The sequence below is a fragment of the Phalacrocorax carbo genome, chromosome 3, assembly GCF_963921805.1.
Source record: "Phalacrocorax carbo chromosome 3, bPhaCar2.1, whole genome shotgun sequence".
NCBI classification, from domain to species: Eukaryota; Metazoa; Chordata; class Aves; order Suliformes; family Phalacrocoracidae; genus Phalacrocorax; species Phalacrocorax carbo.
In genome coordinates, this window is record NC_087515.1 from 5,655,624 (window position 1) to 5,675,790 (window position 20,167).

Consider the following 20,167-nt stretch of genomic DNA (forward strand, 5'->3'; position numbering starts at 1 on the left):
TTTGCTTTTACTTAAACAGTTCCTTCCCCAGCTGAAGGAGTAGGAAAAATTTCTTTGTCGTCTACATTACCCTATTCTTCAAAAGCTTGCTAGCCTAATAAAAATCGAACCCTAAATAGCCAGTATTGAACTGATTGGCAGAAGGTCTCTATAGTACGATACACTAAATCATTATGTACTGTGTGACAGATGCCCCAGAATTGCGGAAAACTTCTGAAGTATTGTATGAACTTTCTGACAGCTGTATGTATAGCCAAGGACCTTTTGTCTACAGAGCTAGAAAAGCAAGTTAAAAATCCACTTCCTTCACAGACGTAAAACAGTGAGAACCACTTAATGTAAATCCTCTGTACCAAAATAGGGAAGATCTTTTGAAGTCTTTTGAAGTTTCACAGCCTTACCTCATAAGAAAAGTGTGGAAAATTTTGACTAGATTCATAGGCCTCTGTCGATAACACCTACTGGTCTGAGGACAGTCAGTCTCTATTAGCAGGAATGAACTCAGAACCAAGCAGAGCCGCCGGTGCGCACTGCCCTGTGGTGCTGGCCTTTGAAGAGCCCTGGTGAAAGGCAGGACACTTACTGTTAAGCTATAGATGCTTAAAAGAACAGGGGATTACTCCTAAACGTTTCTGTTCTGAAGAGCTAATGATTTGGTTTATGAGTCCTGACAGGTCATGAGCAATACTGTTGCTTTAACTTGGGGTTTCTATGACAAAATCAGACCTCTCAGGGCAGTCAGGGCTCATGCCCACAACGCACGCTGGGAGCAGAGGGCAGAGGTGCTGGCGAGGGAGCAGAGACCTCACATGCTCTGTACCCAGATGCAGTGCAAGCATGTCAGCAGTGCAAGATACCTTTCTGCACCTTAGAGCCTTGCTGCAATACATAGATTGTGCTGGTTCTCCCCTCCAGAGCTATAATCTGCACGTGGACAAGCACAGAGCAGATAATACCAACTCAGGTCATTTATAGCTTTGTCACCTCCATGCCATACTCCATTGAAATTGTAAAGATGCGTCCTCTGAGAATGGCAGATGGGCTCAGCCTGGGATTGCACAGTGCGGGGAGAACAGCAGGACTATCCAGCAAGGGAGACATCCTCCTTAGGTTGTAAATGGGTCCACTGGGAAGTCACAGATGCAGGTAACTTAGAGACTGCAACATATATCACTACACCCATGAAGGTGAGTGGATGATTTCCTCCTCTCCTGCATGATTGCTTCAGTCTTGAAATATGATTAAAATGTGAACTGAACACAACGCTGAATGGGACTGATGAAAAAGAAAGGCAAGAGTATCTCTGAGACCCTTTCTCTCTTTTTTTTACTGCACCACTCTTATGTGTGATTCTGGGAAGCCTGGGGAAGCTACCTTACACAGCTTTGAGAACTAATGCATTTCCCTGTGTAGGGGACTTTACCTCAAACAATTTCCCCCAAGCCAAACTGGCTGAAAAAACCACTGGTTTTACAACACTTAAACAAACAAAAACCTTGCTGTGATGAACCACCAGCAAGTTAGTCCAGAAGCCACAATATTAGAAGATTTATGCTACTATAGTCACTCATAAAAGTGGGAGAGATTACTCTGACAGGGAGTGGAGTGGTTAGCTAAAATTACAGCTAATAAAATAATTCCCTTCACAGATATTCTTCTGTGAGATGGAAGAGATGCAACTAAACCCGCTACAATAATGGATGCTTTGCTATGTTTAAATGACCAGTTCAGCCAAGGTCAGGTTCAGACTGCTTCTGGATCCTACCAGAACTGTTTCTGTGCACAGTGAATTGATGGGGGGTTTTCTTGTGGATGGCATTGCATCAGCACAGCAGGCAGGACTGAAGGAGATGTGCAGAAACTACAAGTAAAATAAAGGGGGAGTGTGGTGTATGGAGAAAACTGTAGGCACTATGAGACATATTCCCTCTTGCAAAATTAAACAGGATTTTGAATTTCCTGGAGCTCCCTCTCACACCATTGAGATATGAGACAGGTCACTCCTATCAAACGCAAGCCTACCTCTGGGAAGGTCACCACAGGATATATTGTACTTTCGCAGCAGTACAATCCCATGCAGGTAACAAAGGTATCATAGAGCAGAATGTGTCTCTCAGACATCCATCTCTTTTGGGATGAAAGGTGATTTCATTATTTCCATTGCAAATTATGTGTGCTGAAGTAACTGCAGCGCTTGCCTTCAGTTTGTTATAGCCAGGGTTGAAAGAAATATACCTTTACATGAAACAGAAGTGGATAGAAAGCTACAGTTACAGAAGATGGAGTTGAACCACCTCTCCTGAATTAGCAGCATCTCATCCTTCCGTAGTTGTACATACAGTTCAAGAAGTTTGGATGCAATTTCCCATTCTGTCACACCAAAAGCACCATGGCAGCATTCAGTGGAATTTACAGGACTCTCCACTAGGGCTAAGTGGTGTAACAGTGCAGGGAATTGCTCTCACATGGTCAAAAACATGCTGAAAAACAGTAGCAAGAACAGAGTGATCTGCCAGGTCTCCCTTGAGGACATAGGTGATCAGAATGAGCAGAGACCACGCTGAAAAAACTAGTGCTGCCTGAGAGAAAAACCACAATGAGGGAGAGCGCTTCCATTCCTGCCAACACACGTTCCAGCGATCTGCAATTTTAAAGGTGGTTTGTACTTTCAGTAAAACTGAACCTTGGAACTTTCTGCAGACCAGGACTCTACACCAACTACAAGTAAGTTTAAAACAGAAAACACTCATTTAGCCAGAGCAGACAGCCTCACCCAGCAATTTCCAAGTCACTTTAATAAGCTGCAGTTAAAACTAATTGTATGGAGAAGTGCACAATCAGATTTAAGGTCTTGGAAGTGATAGAAAATCCATCATTACTGCTATGTCCCAGGCGCTAATTACCATCCCATTAGAATATTTGGCACTCTATTTCCAATATGAGTAGGTCCAATTCCCCTATTAGAGCTCATTAAAACTGCCCTACTATAAATCTTCCTGTGTGTATTAAGAGTGATGAAGTCACCTCAAGTCACCTGAATGGATGAATTTGACAGCTTACCTTTTATTCTGGGAGACTTAACTGGTTTTCTGCACCACTGTTCTCTCGTCTCTCCCTTACTAAGTATATTAACACCAGCACAGGACAAGGAAGCCCTGAAACAGGCGCACTAATGCTGCATAATGGCAAAACGTGCTTCTCCATCCCTGCTCTGGATTCCCTCTGCTACACTGCCAAGGGCTGTGCTAGCTACACAGCCTCAGCGTAAAACCAGGAGCACATGTTCAGCCAATTACCCCTCAATCCCTGGCCCTTCCCCATCCTTTCTGAAGTTTCCTTTCTCAAAACACAGCCCCCACTGTGTAAATGGGATCTACATATTTTTGCTTCTGAAACATGCAGCCTTTCATTTGTCATGCATAAATGCACCTAGTTCATAATGTAATATCAGCTGCTCTTCTTAAATGACCTACCTTGCTCATTTTTTTCGTTCCACCAGTTTTCATCATCTGCAAACTTCCATGCAATGGTATGGTTGATTTTTATTTATGTTACAGACAAAAAGTAATCCTCTCAATGAAGCATTAATACTTTCTTAGCCTCAAATAACTCCAAGCAAGACTTGTGCCTTTCCTGTACAAAAGATGGCCAGCAACACAAAGGAAATCAGTGTTTCCATTGACACAGACACGCCACAGATCCACTAAGATATCAAACACAGTACAAAAGGCTGTTCCTCCATTCACCCCTTGTAACTTGTTGGAATTTTTTTTTTTTAAAGAAACAGCTCTAGCCTCACAGTTCTTCCTTTGACTGAGGACACTGGCAAAAGTGATATTTGATGGCTACAACCTGCAATAGGCACACAAAATTCATAGTTGATTTTAATTATAAGAAGGTTACGGTTTGGAGCTATGCATTGTCTGGTATTCACTAGGACCATAAGATATGTAGGAAAGAGGTAAGGGGAGAAAAATGGCTATCATTATCCTTGTTATGGTCTGTGTCCTGAAACAAATGTCTGTAAGTATACACTTTTCAAAATCACATGAACTTATAAAAAAGAGGATTGTTACTATTTCTGTGGCGGTCTTGTTGTTGGGTTTTGTTTGTTTATTTGTTTTAACGTACACTTAGCAAATCCTTGTGGCAGAAAGTTCTGCAAGAAAGTAAAAGTTGGTCTTCTAGAATCTCTGTATTCTTATGATAGGAAAATACAAACAGGTGTATAGAATTTATTGCGTGCCTGCCATTATTTTAAGTATATCTTGCCACCAGTTCCCTTTTTCAAAGTATGTTCCATGACATATGAAGAAGACTGGAGGAGAGGATTGAAATAGACTGATTATCCTTAACAAAGTTTCATTGCTTTGCATTCCCCTCAATTTGAATGTTTCAAGCAGATTATTTTTTCTAAAGTCTGTTTTTCTCCAGATAATTGTTTCCTTTGCCTGCCTCTTAAGTAATTCTTCTCCAGTGTCAAGGACAACACTCTCTTTTCTAGCAGTTCTAGACATTTTGTTAGCAACTCGGCCACTCTGTTCTCAGGTCCCTTCAGAATTGGACCAATACTGTAGTTCATGGTGACACATCGCTTTCCAGTTTTCCTGTGCACTCCAGTATGTGTTCTTGTTCAACGTATACATGCTCTGGTGCAAGTTCAATGCAGAACAAGAGGCAGCACAACAGTTCAGACATCCCCTCCTGCATGACCCTAAGTGCCCGTTGGGTCAGACTGGTAATGGCAAAGAGAGATGGAAGTTGGGATACAATCTTGTAGGTCCTCTGTCTGCCTAAATCTGCCCCTCCATCTCACAGGACAAAATATACAGAAGACAGGTTCTTCCAATTCTGCATGAATAAAAACAGGGAATAGAAGTGCATATTCTGCCATCCTGCCAGAACACAGTGATCCAAACTTTCTGCTCAGTTTTTCTCTGGAGGCCACATTCTGTTTCTTATTTTTGGCTTTAGTGAGGCTGTAAAGTGCATAGCCTATTACCAGGCATACGAGAAGGATGCAGTTTTTAATCTGACTCTGTGCAAAAGGAAGAAAAATTACATGAATGCAAGCATTTAAGTGTTTTTATAGACCAGAACCCCTGAAGACCTACCCCAGGAACAGAAACAAAGCTGAAAAGGAAATCTGACACCAAAAATGGTTTGCGTGGTTGTCTTCATTTCAGAGTTTATCACTGCAAAGACAGAGTAGTCAAAGAAACCAACTTTTCACACACCGCAATTATTCTGGGATTCCACATACATCCAGTGCACCATAAACTGTAATTGTGGAATAAATGATAAGTCATGGCTTTGTTGATTTCTAAGCACAGGAAGTTCTCTCCACCTGTACCTTCTCCCTTGCCTTGCTCCTGCTGTTGGCTGGGAGATGTAGCAGAGAAGCAACCAAACACAAGAAGCATCAGAGGAATAAGAAGTCAGAAGGCAGGGGCTCCTACAAGATAATCAGTGCATCATACCTGCTAGAGACTAAGATCAGAGTATTAAAAAAAAAAACCCAAAACCATAGTTTTGAAGTGGTAAGTAGTTCAGGAAAAGATATTTCGTGGAGATGGAAAACCATTTGGAACATCTTCCTCCCAGGGGTTTTATTGCATGTGTTTGGATTCAGCATCTTACTGAGAACCCTTCATGGTAAGAAGTCAATACCTACAACAAACAGTAAGATACATCTAAAACTTCAGATACAAAATTAAAGATTTCACTTTCCAGTAAGGGAAAACAGAGCAATCCAGTAAGTTTTTACAGTGCAAGGGGTGAAAGGCTGTTTACATGAAGTGGCATTGAGCTTATGCACTATTTTTAACCTCTTTAATTGTTTAAGTATGTGCAATACTTAAGGATTATCCTGACAAAACAGCAAAAGCCTCCATAACACCTACAGATTTATCTTTAATTCTTCTTGATGTTCATAAATCTAAATTGAATAATGAGCATTGTTCACCACTCTGTCATCTGTGCTGGATTCAGTCCAATTTATATGTCATTGTGAATTACTGACATACTGTAACACTAATTTTCTGTGTATGATAAACACAACATGTCATTTGCTGACTCATTCCCCAAAATCAATTAATCTTCTTAAATGCTGCCTGCTTTGAAGAAAAAGTGACAGGAAAGAGAATGTACGCCATGATGAGGTTATTCGAGTATTAATGCCACCATTATGAAAAAATGTGGTCAAAATATATTGTCTAATGCACACATCTGCATGAAAGTGGACATGCAGCTATGAAACTTGACAGGCTAGAGACATCATCACAAGGTTAAAAAATTCTAGAAATTCAGGGAAATCATCTAGAATCTGCATTGCTGGCTCAGTCCTGACCTGCAGGCCACAGACTCAATATACACTGAATGTCTTGGCTGAAATAAACCTTTTCATTAGAAAAGGAATTTTCCTAATACTGACTTCAATAACCAAGAAAGGTTTAAAGGAACTTCTTATCCCAAGAGGAAGAAGGAACTGAATTTAATGCCTCTTCAGTGAGGAGAGACAAATGGAAGAGTGGCCTACAGACAGGACTACGGGCCTTGCATGCAGTTTGTTCACTGTTTTGAGGATCAGCACCTCCATTGTTAACACTAGGAAGTGGGGTAGATGTAAGAGGATGCAAGATCTATAGGCTGAGGATTGCTAAGAATATGATGTAGGGAGAGCACCGATGTTGTTTCCATTTTATTTCACTCGATTGTATGATATGACTATTTGTGTTCTTTCCCTTCAACATTCATTTTCCACTGCAGTAAAACCCTCCAGCATTCTGAACTGTAATACTCCTAAGTAGATGACTATATTCAGCAAATTATGAAAGTTTTCTCCCACTGACAAGATAATCCTCACCAAATCAAATTGTCCTTATGCATTCCACTAGCCAACTTACATGTCGCATTTAAGTCAGACTTCTTAAGGGGAACAGAAACCTTTCAATCTATCAACATTTCCATCATGCATCACCATAGCAAAGCAATTTGAGCCACACACTGCAAACGAGAGTTAAATGAATTTAGGAATTTACTTAAACTGGTGAAGAATGTTTTTTTAACTGTAAACAGACATCTGTTTTGATACTGACAACCACCCATTAGCCCTGGTGTTTGCCAACATAGTGCAGCAGATGTTATTTTCTTCTTGTATATTTTCATAAGATGCGGTCATTGTTTAAGCTACATTCTAACAAGGACTCAGAATTAAATGGAGCTAGTTAAATTAAAAATGGAATGTTACTCTCCAATGTGAATTAATCACAATGACACATTGAAGTGAGAAGAAATAATTCATGTTCTGCAAATAGCTGCAAAATGGTTGTAATGTTAACATTTGGCTGATCTTTTTGCACAAGTGGAAATAAGAATATACTGGAAAAGCTTGTTATTATGTCTCTGAGCATTCTTTTATAACATAGATGTGTATATAAATAATGTATATTTGACAGAAGCACATATATACATGCACATATAAGCACAGTCAGGTATTTAAATTCTGGATTTTTGTCCAAGCCAATGTATTTAGTGGGAAAGGACAAAATAACTTGAATAAACAGGAAATCTCTATCTTCTCTCAGTCTCTCTGAACTGAAATGCAGCCCAGTGTGTTAAAGAAACCTCCCAAACTTCCCATTTCTCTTCTGATACAAAAAATTATGAGATGTAATGAAGAAAGCTGTCCTCACACCATTTCAGTTTAACAGCAAAGGATGGTAAACCCATGTAAGGTATCTCCCTAGATTTGAGTGGTTCGTATATATATCTGGTAACAATCTGAAGTGTTGGATGCTCATTTGGACTGAATTTTAAACCCCTGAAGGCTCATCCATCACTAGCTTACAGTCTGCAGGAACAAGAACACTATTTACTCTATATTTTGTTTTACTTATCTTTCTTTTTTTTCCGGCTTTACTACTTGTGAAAGGTCCAAAATTACTGTAACTGAGAATAGACTGGATAAAAAGACGCTCTCTTTATCACCATAAAAACTGCCCTACCCTGTCCTCTCAATAAAACTTAAGTCTAAAACTTAAAACCAGCTGCCAGATTCTAACTACCAAGTCTTTCATCATAGTGCATTTAATAGAAACTTTATGGCCCAGTTTGAAACTCCCTGTTCAGCATTCAAAGAACACAGAATATGGAAAGAATTCTACAGCTAAGGACAAGACAAAGCTTGTAGGTCAATGTAGCTTCTTTTATTAGACTGACAGGTATAGCTTTTTGAAAACCTTGAATAAGCTTTTGGACATGCAATCCCTTCTTGGGGTATGAAATACATAACAGAAGTAGCCTACTTAAGAACTATATAACAACAGAGAAAACAGAGAACTTTGACAGTTATGACAAAACACACCAAGACCATTGAAGACACTAAATTTTGCTATTCGAAACTGAGACTACACAAGATAAAGGCAGCAGCCAAGTTAAACATGACATCTCTTTCCTAAGAGATCATAGAGACACTCCTATTAGCCCTACAGTTAAAAAGCACATCACTAAAAGCCAGTTCATGTCCCAGGCTGTGCGACGATGCTATTCTGTTACCATCTGTAAAACTGTTGTATCAACTTTCTACCTGTTCCATCAGAGCAGGCTCACACCAATTACATTAATCTGTGTAAATCACTTATAGGACATCAAAGCAAAGAACTATAAAGTACAAAGGATTGTATAATGAATAACACTTGAAAGAAAAGCAGAAAGAATATGCTAAGCCCAAAATATCCACAATTATCCATCAGGTTTTGCCTCCAGCTAGAGTTCTGAACAAAACTTTGGAAGAGAACAGTGGAAGCAGAAATCATGGATGACGTAACAGGAATGGACCTGAAGACCATCTAATTTATTGAGATCAGTGGGTCTTGCTGAAACTACAAGATCTGAGCAAGTGCAGGTGAGTAGGGGAGAGAGCACAATTCTGGCCTAAAAAGCCCCTTCCCTCCCAAGGTCAGCAAGCATATCAGGCTATTTGGAGGATGCAGGGGCTCACACTTGCAAGGACAGGGGCAGCAACAAGCCTGCTGTCTCTCACACTGACAAGATGTAACTGCAATCACCCAGAGCTTCCAGCCCTTGAGGCAGGCAGCTTGAGTCTGAGGTAAAGCCCATCTTTTGTTTTGAATCCAGTTACCAGGAAGGAATGAGTTTCCAGCAGCTCTAGTTATGAGGCAGGAAGCAGCAAAAAAATAGCAATAAAAATAAAATAGAAAAAGAAGAGGGCAATAGGAGTCAAGAGACAATGCAACAAGTTAGTAGAAGGACAACATGCAGGATATATATGTATGTGTCTCTGTGCCTGTGCAGTACTAGCGCTTCCCATAAGACTTAGCTGTATGCCAGAACTTGGCTTACTGTTGGTCATGATAATGTGAGACATCAGTGACTGGTATTCTCAGAGGACATCTAGTATCACTGTCCACCAGGCACGATGCCTAAATATAATTCCATCCCTTGAGGAATTATATGCCAAACTTAAGAAGTAAAGTACTTTAAAGAGTAGTAAATTCTTTGCATGCAGCTTTGATTGATACAGGTTTTATAACAGCTAATAGCACCTACTGTAAAGGCTCTGGGACCAGCTTGTGCTGAATAACGGTTAGCTGCAGAAGCCATGATTCTCAGCTTATTCTCTTTAAATAAAACCCCAAAATATTAGGTTTAAAGAAGAGCAGGAAAAGCAGTGAAGAACTAGCACTACCAGCAAGGAAAGAGTGTCAGAAGTATATTTAAGACTCTCCAAGCAGCATTCAGGTTTTTATAACAGTCTTGATAATGATCTTACACTTACAGAGCATCTTTCATCCAGAAGGATTAATTTCTGGGCTGTAAGCATACCATGGGAATAACTGTCCTCCCTTCTGCCAACTTACACAGTGAAATGCTGTTTACACCTCTGGAGGAAAATGTGCTATGCGAATTGCTACATCGCAGCAAAAATGGATTAGGACAGGCAGTGCCAAGTGCTACAACAGTCAAATACAAAACATAGTAGGGAATTTGAAAGAAACAGAACAAACCCATGTTCTGGTAAGGACACTGAGATTAACAGAGAAACTTCCAAAATGTATCAAGGTATTAGTCATTGAACTTTTGCTTCTAAATCTCCATTGGATCTTTTGATCTCACTTAGATTCTCCCAATGTATACGCATGCAGGCTGTTCTCTAAAACATTAGCAACCAGCCAGCTGAGCCTGACAGAGCCATTTCCAAAACTTAAAAAGTTATGTTACATATAATATGTGGTAATTACTGGCTTTTTAATTGTACCCAATGTAAAACAAGAAGGATTTTAAATCAAATAACATGAACAAAAAGCATTTATAGAACAAGATTTGTATTTTAAATGCATTAGGATAATTCTTACTAGGTCCAACTACCCTCTTTAATTTGTTTCTTAGTCCACCATCCTTACTTACATAAGCTGTTTTCTCTCATAAAGGTGGAAAAGGACTGCCTGTCGGGGTGATGGGAGCAAACTCAGGACTCCTGCAAAAGAAGAAAGATAACATGAAAGTGGTATTGACTGCATATTGTAATTAAGGCTGGGGTAAATTTGCACTTGTCAGGGTGCAGTGAGGCTTTGTCGGAATGGATATATGCTGAGGCCAGGGCCCTGACAGAGGCAGACTGAACCCCTCACTTTGTCACAGGGCAACCAGTTTCATGGTTGGATAAGGAGGAGGTAAAAAGCCCAAACCCAGTCTGAGCTCCTTTCACTCAGTGTCCAAGAGGGGAAAGTGTTCCACTTTTACTCAACAAGGGAGAAGCAAAGCCATAACAAAGCTTTTCTGGCCTTGGGTCCAAGCAACCCAAGGCTATATCCTTCCAACCAACCAACCAACCAACCTACCTACCTATAAACGCCCTGCCCTCAGGTTAGGAACTCAGCACAAGAGCACAGAAAGAACCGTTCTTGCTATTCTTTCAGCACAACACTAGTCTACAGTAGAGTCCAGGTAAATAATATAACCATTGATGTTTTCATTTAAGAGCATGGGTCAGGAGACTTAGAACTCAGGGAAAAGAACATCTTCCTGAGCCTTAACTGTTCCCCCTGCTCCCACATTTTCTTCCTTTCATGGTTTCCCAAATTAAAAAAGGACTTTTGTCACATCATCTCCCATTAATCTAATGTCTAAAGTCTAAATAAAAACGAGTCTAAACATTAGCTTAACAGTGTACCCTGGCAGCCAAGAGGGCCAGCTGAGTCCTGGGGTGCATCAAGCACTGCATTGCAGCCGGGCGAGGGAGGGGATTGCCCTGCTCTGCTCTGTGCTGGTATGGCCTCACCACGTGTGCTGTGTGCAGGTTTGGGTGCCACAGTACATTAAGGGTATAAAGTTACTGGAGAGTGTCCAGAGGAGGGCCAGAAAAGGTTCTTTCCCCAGAACGTGGTGGAGCACTGGAACAGGCTCCCCAGGGAGGCATCACGGCACCAAGCCTGACGCTATTCAAGAAGCACTTGGACAACGCCCTCAGACACATGGTGTGAATTTGGGGTTGTCCTGTGCAGGGACAGGAGTTGGACTCGATGATCCTTGTGGGTTCCGTCCAACTCAGGACATTCTATGATTCTATGAAGTCAGAGCAGTCAGGTCTCCTTTTGACACAGGTGTTACTTTCAAAATGTACTTTCCAACAATTAAACTTAATTCCAGGTTAACACAGATTTAGATTTCTCCCCCTATGGAATGGGAATGGGGGAAAGTTTCCTAGTGCAAAAGCAGGTATTTCAAATGAAATCGGATGGAAGGAGCTTTCCAGCACCCCTAGGAACAGGCCATGATATTGCTGGTCCATGGCCCTGTGATGACAACTGATGGTGGCAAGACTGAATATATACCTAAGTGCTTGCAGGGTGATGGCCAATCTCTGACACAAGGTCATAAGGCAGGGATGCATCCTTTATTAAATGTTAAATGTATTGCCTTGGTATGATATTTCTACCCTCTTGGTGTTGATCCACTTGCTTTGCTCATAAAGGATTTTCACTTGAAAAACACCTAAACTACAAATGGATCCAAATATCAGTCATGCAGACACAGCACGTATTACGAACAAGTAAATAACAAGCTTTTCTTCTGGGAAGCAAACAAATCTTCAGTTCCTGGCAAGGAGGCAAACCACTGTTCCTAGCAACCAAGACTTCAGAACAACAATCTAAACTGATGAATCAGAATTTGTAATAACGGAAACAGAATTATACACAGCCCTCTACAAGGATTTATAGGAGAAATTAAACATAACTACATTACCAGTAAAATGACAAATGCAGCTAAGCCAGAAAACACATGATAAAAAATAGTAACTAAAGCAAATGGTAACCATGAAGATGGTTTTATAATTTAAAAAATGAATTTCATCCATCTGATTGCTCAAATGACTTTTTTTTTTCCCCAGTAATATTGAGCTGAATTGGGTATTCAGCAATTTCAATACCATTAACTGCTAATGCTGAAATAGGGTTTTGTTTTTCACATCAGGCAAGAAATGACTGACAGCCATGCCAGAGTTTGTATAGATTTTAGCACAGGAGAGACTGTTTGTTTACCCTCTGTGACTTTCCTCATTGTGCTGGGCAAAACCACAGGTGGCACTAAGACAAATTTATTTAGTAGGTGGAATTTCTTTCCTTTGTTCTTTTCTTGATAGAAAAAGAAGGAATAGAAAAGTAATTACCAGTGACTGAATTTTCTTGGGAAATGTGTTTGTTCTTATAACAAGAGGAGGGATACAGGATCTCCCTTAAACTAAGGAGAGGGGGAAGGTGTAACAAGAGAAATGTATGGGCATTTCTCCGATATTGACACAAATGTAAGCACACATATTATCAAATTAGTAGAACAGCATCCAGTTTCTTTAATTAAACAAAGATATAACAAGATTCACTGGTTGAAAACCAAAGCTAGAAAAATCTGAACAGGAAGAAAAATGCAAATTTTAAGTGAAGGTGATTAACTACTGGAATATTTTATTGAAATGTGTTGGTAGATTCCTCAGCACCCCACTTGGATAGCTTTCTAAAAAGATAAGCCCTCAAACAACCATGATGGATCAGGCTTCACACAGAATAAGTGGGTAATATTTCATGACATCTGTTTTAACACAGATACGAGTAGATGTGCATAATGGCCTCTGCTGACCCTGAATGATCAAAAGCTTTAACCCAAGTGGAATATACAAAAGAACAAGAAAACAATTTATGGATCTTTCTGCCAACTTCATTTATGCTGATTAGTATCTTACTAGATAATAATAATAAAATCTAACTGAAATCATTTCAAGATATCACTAGTGAGAGTAAGGTTGGAAAAATTGGAAACTTCCTGTTTTATGGAAATTAGATTTTGTAGTTATGCTGTCTCTATACTTCTTCAGACTTAATAACTTTTGAAACTAATAACTAATTTAAAAAACAAATAGGACACTAAGTGTCTAAGAAATTAAATTCTTGAAGCCAAGGGGCCAGGTGTATAATTTGCTTTTCCTTATTGCCAGCAAGAATCAACCTATTCACATACCCATGTCTGGAGACTTACTACAAGAAAGTAGTGCCTGGCCCTGGCAAGAAACCGGTCATATTCCACAGATCTCCTGAATTTTGCTGGAGCACATGGAAATAGATAATCTGAATGATAAAGTCCATTTGGGTTTCCAAAAGGCCTTTGAAAAGGCCACTTGCCTACAGTTTTTGAAGAGCCAAACTGCCATGGAATAATCTTATTATGGATAAATAATTGCATAAAATACAAGAAAGAAAACGTAGGGGTAAATGGGCATTTTTCACAGTGACAAAGTTTATCACCACATGTCCATCTAGATCGGCACTAGGGGCTATTTTTTTCACCTTCATCACAAATTATATAGAGAAAAGTGGACAGTAAAGTGACAAGGCTTGCTGCTGATGCTAAATTATTCATGATGTAAGAAAACAAAAGCTGAATGGCAAGAGTTACAGAAGTACTTCACTATACAGAATGGCTAGCAATAAAATGACAGATGTGGGGGAAAACAATCCACTTCATTGTAAATATGCAGAGTCACAGCAAACTAGACTTGGTATAGTTTTGCAAGCAAACCTGAATGACAGACAGTGAAGAATTGTACTACCTGCAGTCCAGTGGGGCAGGACATTGGATCCTTTTGCCCATCCCAGCAAGAGGTGGGATAAACTGAAATGCTTTGTGAGGGCAGGAAAAAAGCTTGTCTGCTCACCTCATCTGTTTGGTGCTGAGTAAAGGCTTGTCTCCATGCACACAAAGGAGCACAGAGGCACGGTGGCAGGCAGGGGAACCCAAATAACCTCATCAGAAGCATCTGCCTCAGCTTCTCTAGAGCCATCACACCCCTCAAGGTGAGTCTGTGGAAAACCTCTCCAGAACACCTTCTAGACAGAGGGAGATTACTGCCTGCAGAGGTATGGGACTCACTCTGGGATGTAAGGGAAGAGCATTCTGGGATTGTACCAGACTTATGGGGTGTTCAGGGGATGAAACAATGGTGGGGAAAAGGTGGGATCAATGTGATTTGGGAGGAACAAGCATGCAAAAACAGAGGGATAAAAGGGGCTGGTTGTATGTAAATAGGTTGCTAGTCATCACTCTTATCCGTCCATGCCCTGCACCTGATCACCTGTGTCTGTCCCATCTTCTTACTAAGCTCCATTTTCAAGTATTTTCTTGGGTGAGGGGACCCTCTATTCTGTGTGCCATTGTGTGTCTAAGGTCTAAGTATCAGCAACTGGAGCCAGACCACAGGTCACAGGAGCAACTGGAGAGACTGGAGGGAGCGAGGGGTCTAAGAGCCAGCAATTGGAGGAGGTACTGTAAGTCATAAGGGCCACCATGTCAAGGGTGCAAGCAATAGGAAAGACTGGAGCATATGGGAGTCTAACTGCCAGCAACTGAACTGGGGCCATGTAGTGGTCACAGTGACCTGTGTGCCTGGCGTGCCAGCAACCTGAGAGATCAGAGTGCATGCATGTTTTTTGAGTGCACATGTCAGTGCGTGATCGTTAACTGAAGCTGGATTATCATGCAAGTAGGACAAAGAGACTTGGGAACGGGTTATCAAAACAGCCACAAGTCTGGGTCAGATACTGGAAAGACAAGAGGGACTGAAAGTTGGCTACTGGAGGAATTCGGTAGTCCAAGCCAGCTCCTGGAGAGACTGTGAAATCTGGGGGTCAGCTGAGAGACTCGTTTGCATTTATGTGTCTGTGCACAATGCAACTGGAGACAAAGAGGATCTGGGGCCAGCTACTGGATAGACTGAATGTCTACAGCCAGTTCCTGGAGGATCCATAACATGTCTGTCCATGCACACATGAGTGTGTGTGTGTGTGTGTGTGTGTGTGTACACAAGTAACAGCAAGTAACAGCAAGCCTCAGGGGCTTGTACACCCAGCTGCCAGCAACTGGGGAGAGTAGGAAATCCAGGAGCCAGCTATTAGATAGACTCAGTGTCTAAGGCCAGCTTCTGGATGGATCCATATTGAACGTATGTGTGTATATACACATAAGTATCTATATTTTCTATTAAAGGGCTTTCACCCTGATCAGCCAGAGAGGGGAACAGGATTAATCCATTGCTACTGTTTATGCTGTGTTTTCTGTTGGTGTTGATCTGCATCACCAATCATTTGTGTATGTATATATGTACACTGTGTGTGTGTGGGGTGTCTATTGGGAACACGTGCCGTGCTCAGCCTCATTTCTGGTTGAACGGGGGAACATGGAGCAGGAGCAGCCTTTTGTCCCTCAAGCTACCACATTCAGCAACCCCTAACAGCCTACACGGTCACTCCATATTTGCCGCCTTCTGCGTGGATGCCAAAGAGACATGAAGGCCTCCCTGGAACATCTTTAACTTGTCCACCTGTATACTGCAGGGCTTACCACTGCATCCCTTAAGCAGAAGAGCAGTTAATCAAAAGAAGAGCATCTCTGAGGAAAATAAATCTGATAACTACATTCTTCTAAATACATGTATATATACAGCTTGTTGAACTGGCTTAGCTTTTCTTTGTATTCTCTTAACTATTCATGCCTGTTAACTTTGGATATTTTTTTTTACTGCATTTAAGGAGATTAGGCCCCAGTGGGAGATAAATTGCTTCACTTCCCTGGGATTTTTGTATTCACTTCATCCTATGGTTTCTCTGATTGAACTGTCTTACAGGAATTACTGCTTGATGCTCCTGTTCCAGTATAGCAGCTTGTACTAAGCACTCTGCCAACTGTCACTCAAAGTAGTATAGAAATTCACTTATGTTCCTGCCTATGTACACCAACAATCACAAGAATGACATTTTCTTGACAAAATTGTTACACCTTAAAAAACAGCAATTGAAAAATTTAGCAATACGATCAAATTTATTCTCTATTGCCATGAAGTTCTTCCTCAATTGCGGTTATTCCATTGACATCTAGCACACAGAATTCAGTTGAAATTTGAGGTTTACAGGTGAGTATCTGTGTCTAAAATAACAGATTAACATAGTAAAACTATTTTTATCATCCCATAACAAACCAAGATGGATTTTTTAGAGTGAATACTTCTCACTATTTCTACTAAAAAATATAAGAATACCATACAAAATGTCATGCAGTTGCAAGGACACTATTTTGTTTTTGAAGAAGTAGGAGGTGGGAGTGTACTGAAAAGAGCAAAAAAGCAAGTTGTTTCATTGAGAATGGAAACAATGAAACCTGGTTTCCTATGGATTTATGCTATGGATTGAGCTCTATGTGGCTTCTCTCCTGCCTGATAAGGATTCTGTTTATGCTGCATAATTCCTCTTTAATTAAAGACCATTAAAAGGGTCTTCCTCTTATATCCAGACATGCGTGTTTAAAAAATGTGTAGCAACTGATTAGACGTTTTACTTTTTCCTCCCTGCCAAACTGGCTGCAATTGCCCAGGAGGTTCAACGTGCTATGCTGGTAGAGACAGAGGACTACATTCTTTGAAGGTTGGTTGGTCTCTGTTTACAACAGTAAATTAAATTTCACAAATATTTTCCAACTTCCATAGAGAGAGTATTTGTAACATTTGATATAATTTATTTCTCATCTCTCTATTTTCAGGAAATACTTTCCAGAATTTCTTCTGTTCTGGGGAACACAACCATTGATGGAACACAAAGGATTTCTACTGCATGAACCATACACAAAAGATCCATAGATAAATCACTGATAGAGGGAGTACCGCAGTTTTCATCTAGAGGAGGCCCTGCATGTAGCTAATGGCTTCTCTCTCTGGGAAGTTTAAGATTAAAGACTGGTAGGCTGTAGATGCTCAATTCTCAGACACCTGCTGACGCCATGATTACTCCACAGGCAAAACAAAGTCAAGTCAGAAATACCATCACTAATATCATTAGATGGCCAGTGGGATACAGCTAGGCCCACTATCTGTGAGCAGGAGCATTCTCTGCCAGTGAGAACAAGGACAAAATAAGGAACTTTCTAAAACTAAATCGCTTAAAAAACAAAGTGTACTTCCCTATCCTGACATAAACAAAATGCTATACAAACTTGAGGTACCATAAATAAAACAGACAAGTTCTACTGGAGAGCAAGAAAAGGGTTTCAACCTAACCATTCTCTCTCCTATGAGGGGCAAAAAACCCCAAACCTAACACCAGATACACCAAGGGCTAAAACTGAAGTAATGTGCTGAGCCTTCCCTGAGGCAGAGTGCTGAAATCTAAACTACTGCCCACTTGAGGGTGCCGGTCAGAGATGGTAGATTACACTCTAATTCCTTCCATTTTATACTCTAGGGAATACCATAAATATCATAAATGACCTCTTTTCTTAGCCACTGGTCTGGAAACTTGCAATTAATTAATTTTACCCCATTCAGCATAAAGGTCTAGGACTTTATCCAAGGTTTTTTTTTAGTGAACATCCAGCAATAAATGCAGGCTTCCCCAGGATTAGCTAACAGTTTGTAACAATGAATGGCAGGTCCTTCCAAGGTCTCCATAGGTCACTCAGAATCACAACCTGCCCCTGGTATTCCAGAGCGGGGTCTTTTCCAGGCACTGGATTTTTGTAAATATTTATTTCCTGACCTTGCCCAACAAGCATGAGCTGAATTTAACTGACCCTCACCTAGCAAAAACAGTCTAGGTAGTTGGACAGGAAAATATTTTAAGCTGGCAACCTTTTAGGAATAAATGACTACTAATTAAGCTACCCATATTGGAAGAGGAAAATCTGGGGTTTTCTCTCCTGATCCTAAAAGGAGTAAAACTCCTGTTGTCTGTTTTCTTTTAGAGTGACCTACACTGCTAGGGTATGTGCTGTTTCTACTTATTGCAGCTAACCATCTTCAGCCAAGAATGCAAAAATCTCATGCTCAGGAGAGCACACAGGCTGACTCCAAAGACTACTGGTTACAGCATATAGCTACAGAGAAGACAACTTGCATGCTGCAGCTCATGCTTCTTGAACAACCTGCAGGTTCTATGCAGTCACTAGATTATAGATTAAATATATCAAAGGAAACAAACCTAAAAGGTAAATCTCTGAGGAAATATACATAAAACTTGCAATTCATTTAGCAAACATAAGATCCTCTTAACAGCAAAACTCTACAAAAGCACAACTGGCACAATTATGTCTTAGTTTTGGTGCATTTAAATTACTTCAACCTAGACAGATCATCCAGGAGAGAACATTTTATGGTACAAATTACAACGGGGATCAAAGTGGAATGCTAACTAATTTAAGCCTTCATGCTGCAACTGCTTTACTAATACATTTGTTTGCAAGACCAAGGTCTTAGTCACACAGTGAAATAACTGTCAGAGTCCTGCATCTGAAAACAGCATGAAACCGGTAGGCTATGGTACCAGAAATCAAGGGTTCTGTCAAACAGTAGTCATAGCCCTAAAATTCTCCACATGCACTTCTGAAAATGAAAAGTTGATTTATAAAACCTAGCAAAACTCCATGTCAAACAAAACAACATGGTGTGGGTCTCTTTATGTGGCCTGCCTGGGCGACCAGCCAAGAGACTGAAATAGTTTAATATTATATAGAAAACCTACCTGTAAAATCAATCACAGTAAGCTCTGCGCAGGAAGTTCAGGGCAAGGGTGAAGTAACTAGTTATAAAGTGTTGTTCTTGTGTTAATAGTCTAGTAAATATGCAGTTCTTCTCTGTGGTTCTTTCTTTAGATTAAAGATGCCTGACAAACACCCACAGGAAGCCGTTAAGTTAACATCACAATTTCATTGCTCCTGAAAAAAAAACAAAACAAAGTACTGGAATGTAAACTATGAAAATGCAGTTTTCGTTTTAGATGACATGGAAAGCTGTCTTTGTTACCTCTCTACCCTCCTACCCTCCAGGAGTGCTGCCAAAGCTGCCAAGTTTTTTAATTATTTAAGCATGAAACATGTTCCACACTGCTCATGTGAAATGAGGGGAAAAAGTCACTATGCAGTGTGATAAATTAAAAAAATATATATAAATTAACTAAATGTAGTCATCGGTGAAAACAAAGAATAGGCACACAAGAATTCAGAGTTATGATCTTGTCCTGGTTTCAGCTGGGATAGAGTTAAATTTCTTCGTAGTAGCTAGTATGAGACTATGTTTTGGATTTTTGCTGGAAACAGCGGTGATAATGTGGAGATGTTTTAGTTGTTGCTAAGTAGCACTTACACTGGTCAAGGACTTTTTCGGCTCCCCATGCTCTGCCAGGGGCACAAGAAGCTGCGAGGGGACACAGCCAGGGCAGCTGACCCCAACTGACCCCAGGGATGTCCCACACCATATGACATCATTCTCAGTATATAAAGCTGGGGAAGAAGGAGGGCTCCCCAGATTTTACATAAAACAGAAGCGTTCTGATCATATGCAATATATCCAGTGAAATGACCGTATGTAATATATCCAGTGACTGTACAATGCTTCTGAGGGTGGAACCTAGATCTTCTCTCCTCTACGTTAACATCTTAACTGTACTCTGTCTGGCCCAATCAGCTTGAATTTGTGCCATGCCTCAGCCATAACAGGAAAAGCCTGTGAATTTAGTTATAAAGGTACTTTCCTGGTAAATAGACAATATGGATTTCAGCTCCCTTAAACTGAGGCTGCAGCTGAAGAGGATACATGTTTCCTACCACCTGACTAAAT

At 40.5% G+C, this 20,167-nt stretch overlaps 1 long non-coding RNA gene across 2 annotated transcripts in view; it reads right to left on the bottom strand.

The window, feature by feature from the left end:
* Positions 1–20,167, bottom strand: part of LOC135312430 (uncharacterized) — an 89,478-nt gene that overhangs the window by 67,808 nt on the left and 1,503 nt on the right. For both annotated transcript variants that reach the window (XR_010371948.1, XR_010371947.1), the window contains exons 2-3: positions 19,074–19,266; positions 10,429–10,498 (exon numbers count right to left, since the gene is read on the bottom strand). This is a non-coding gene — a long non-coding RNA (uncharacterized LOC135312430). The remainder of the gene's footprint in view (positions 1–10,428; positions 10,499–19,073; positions 19,267–20,167) is intronic.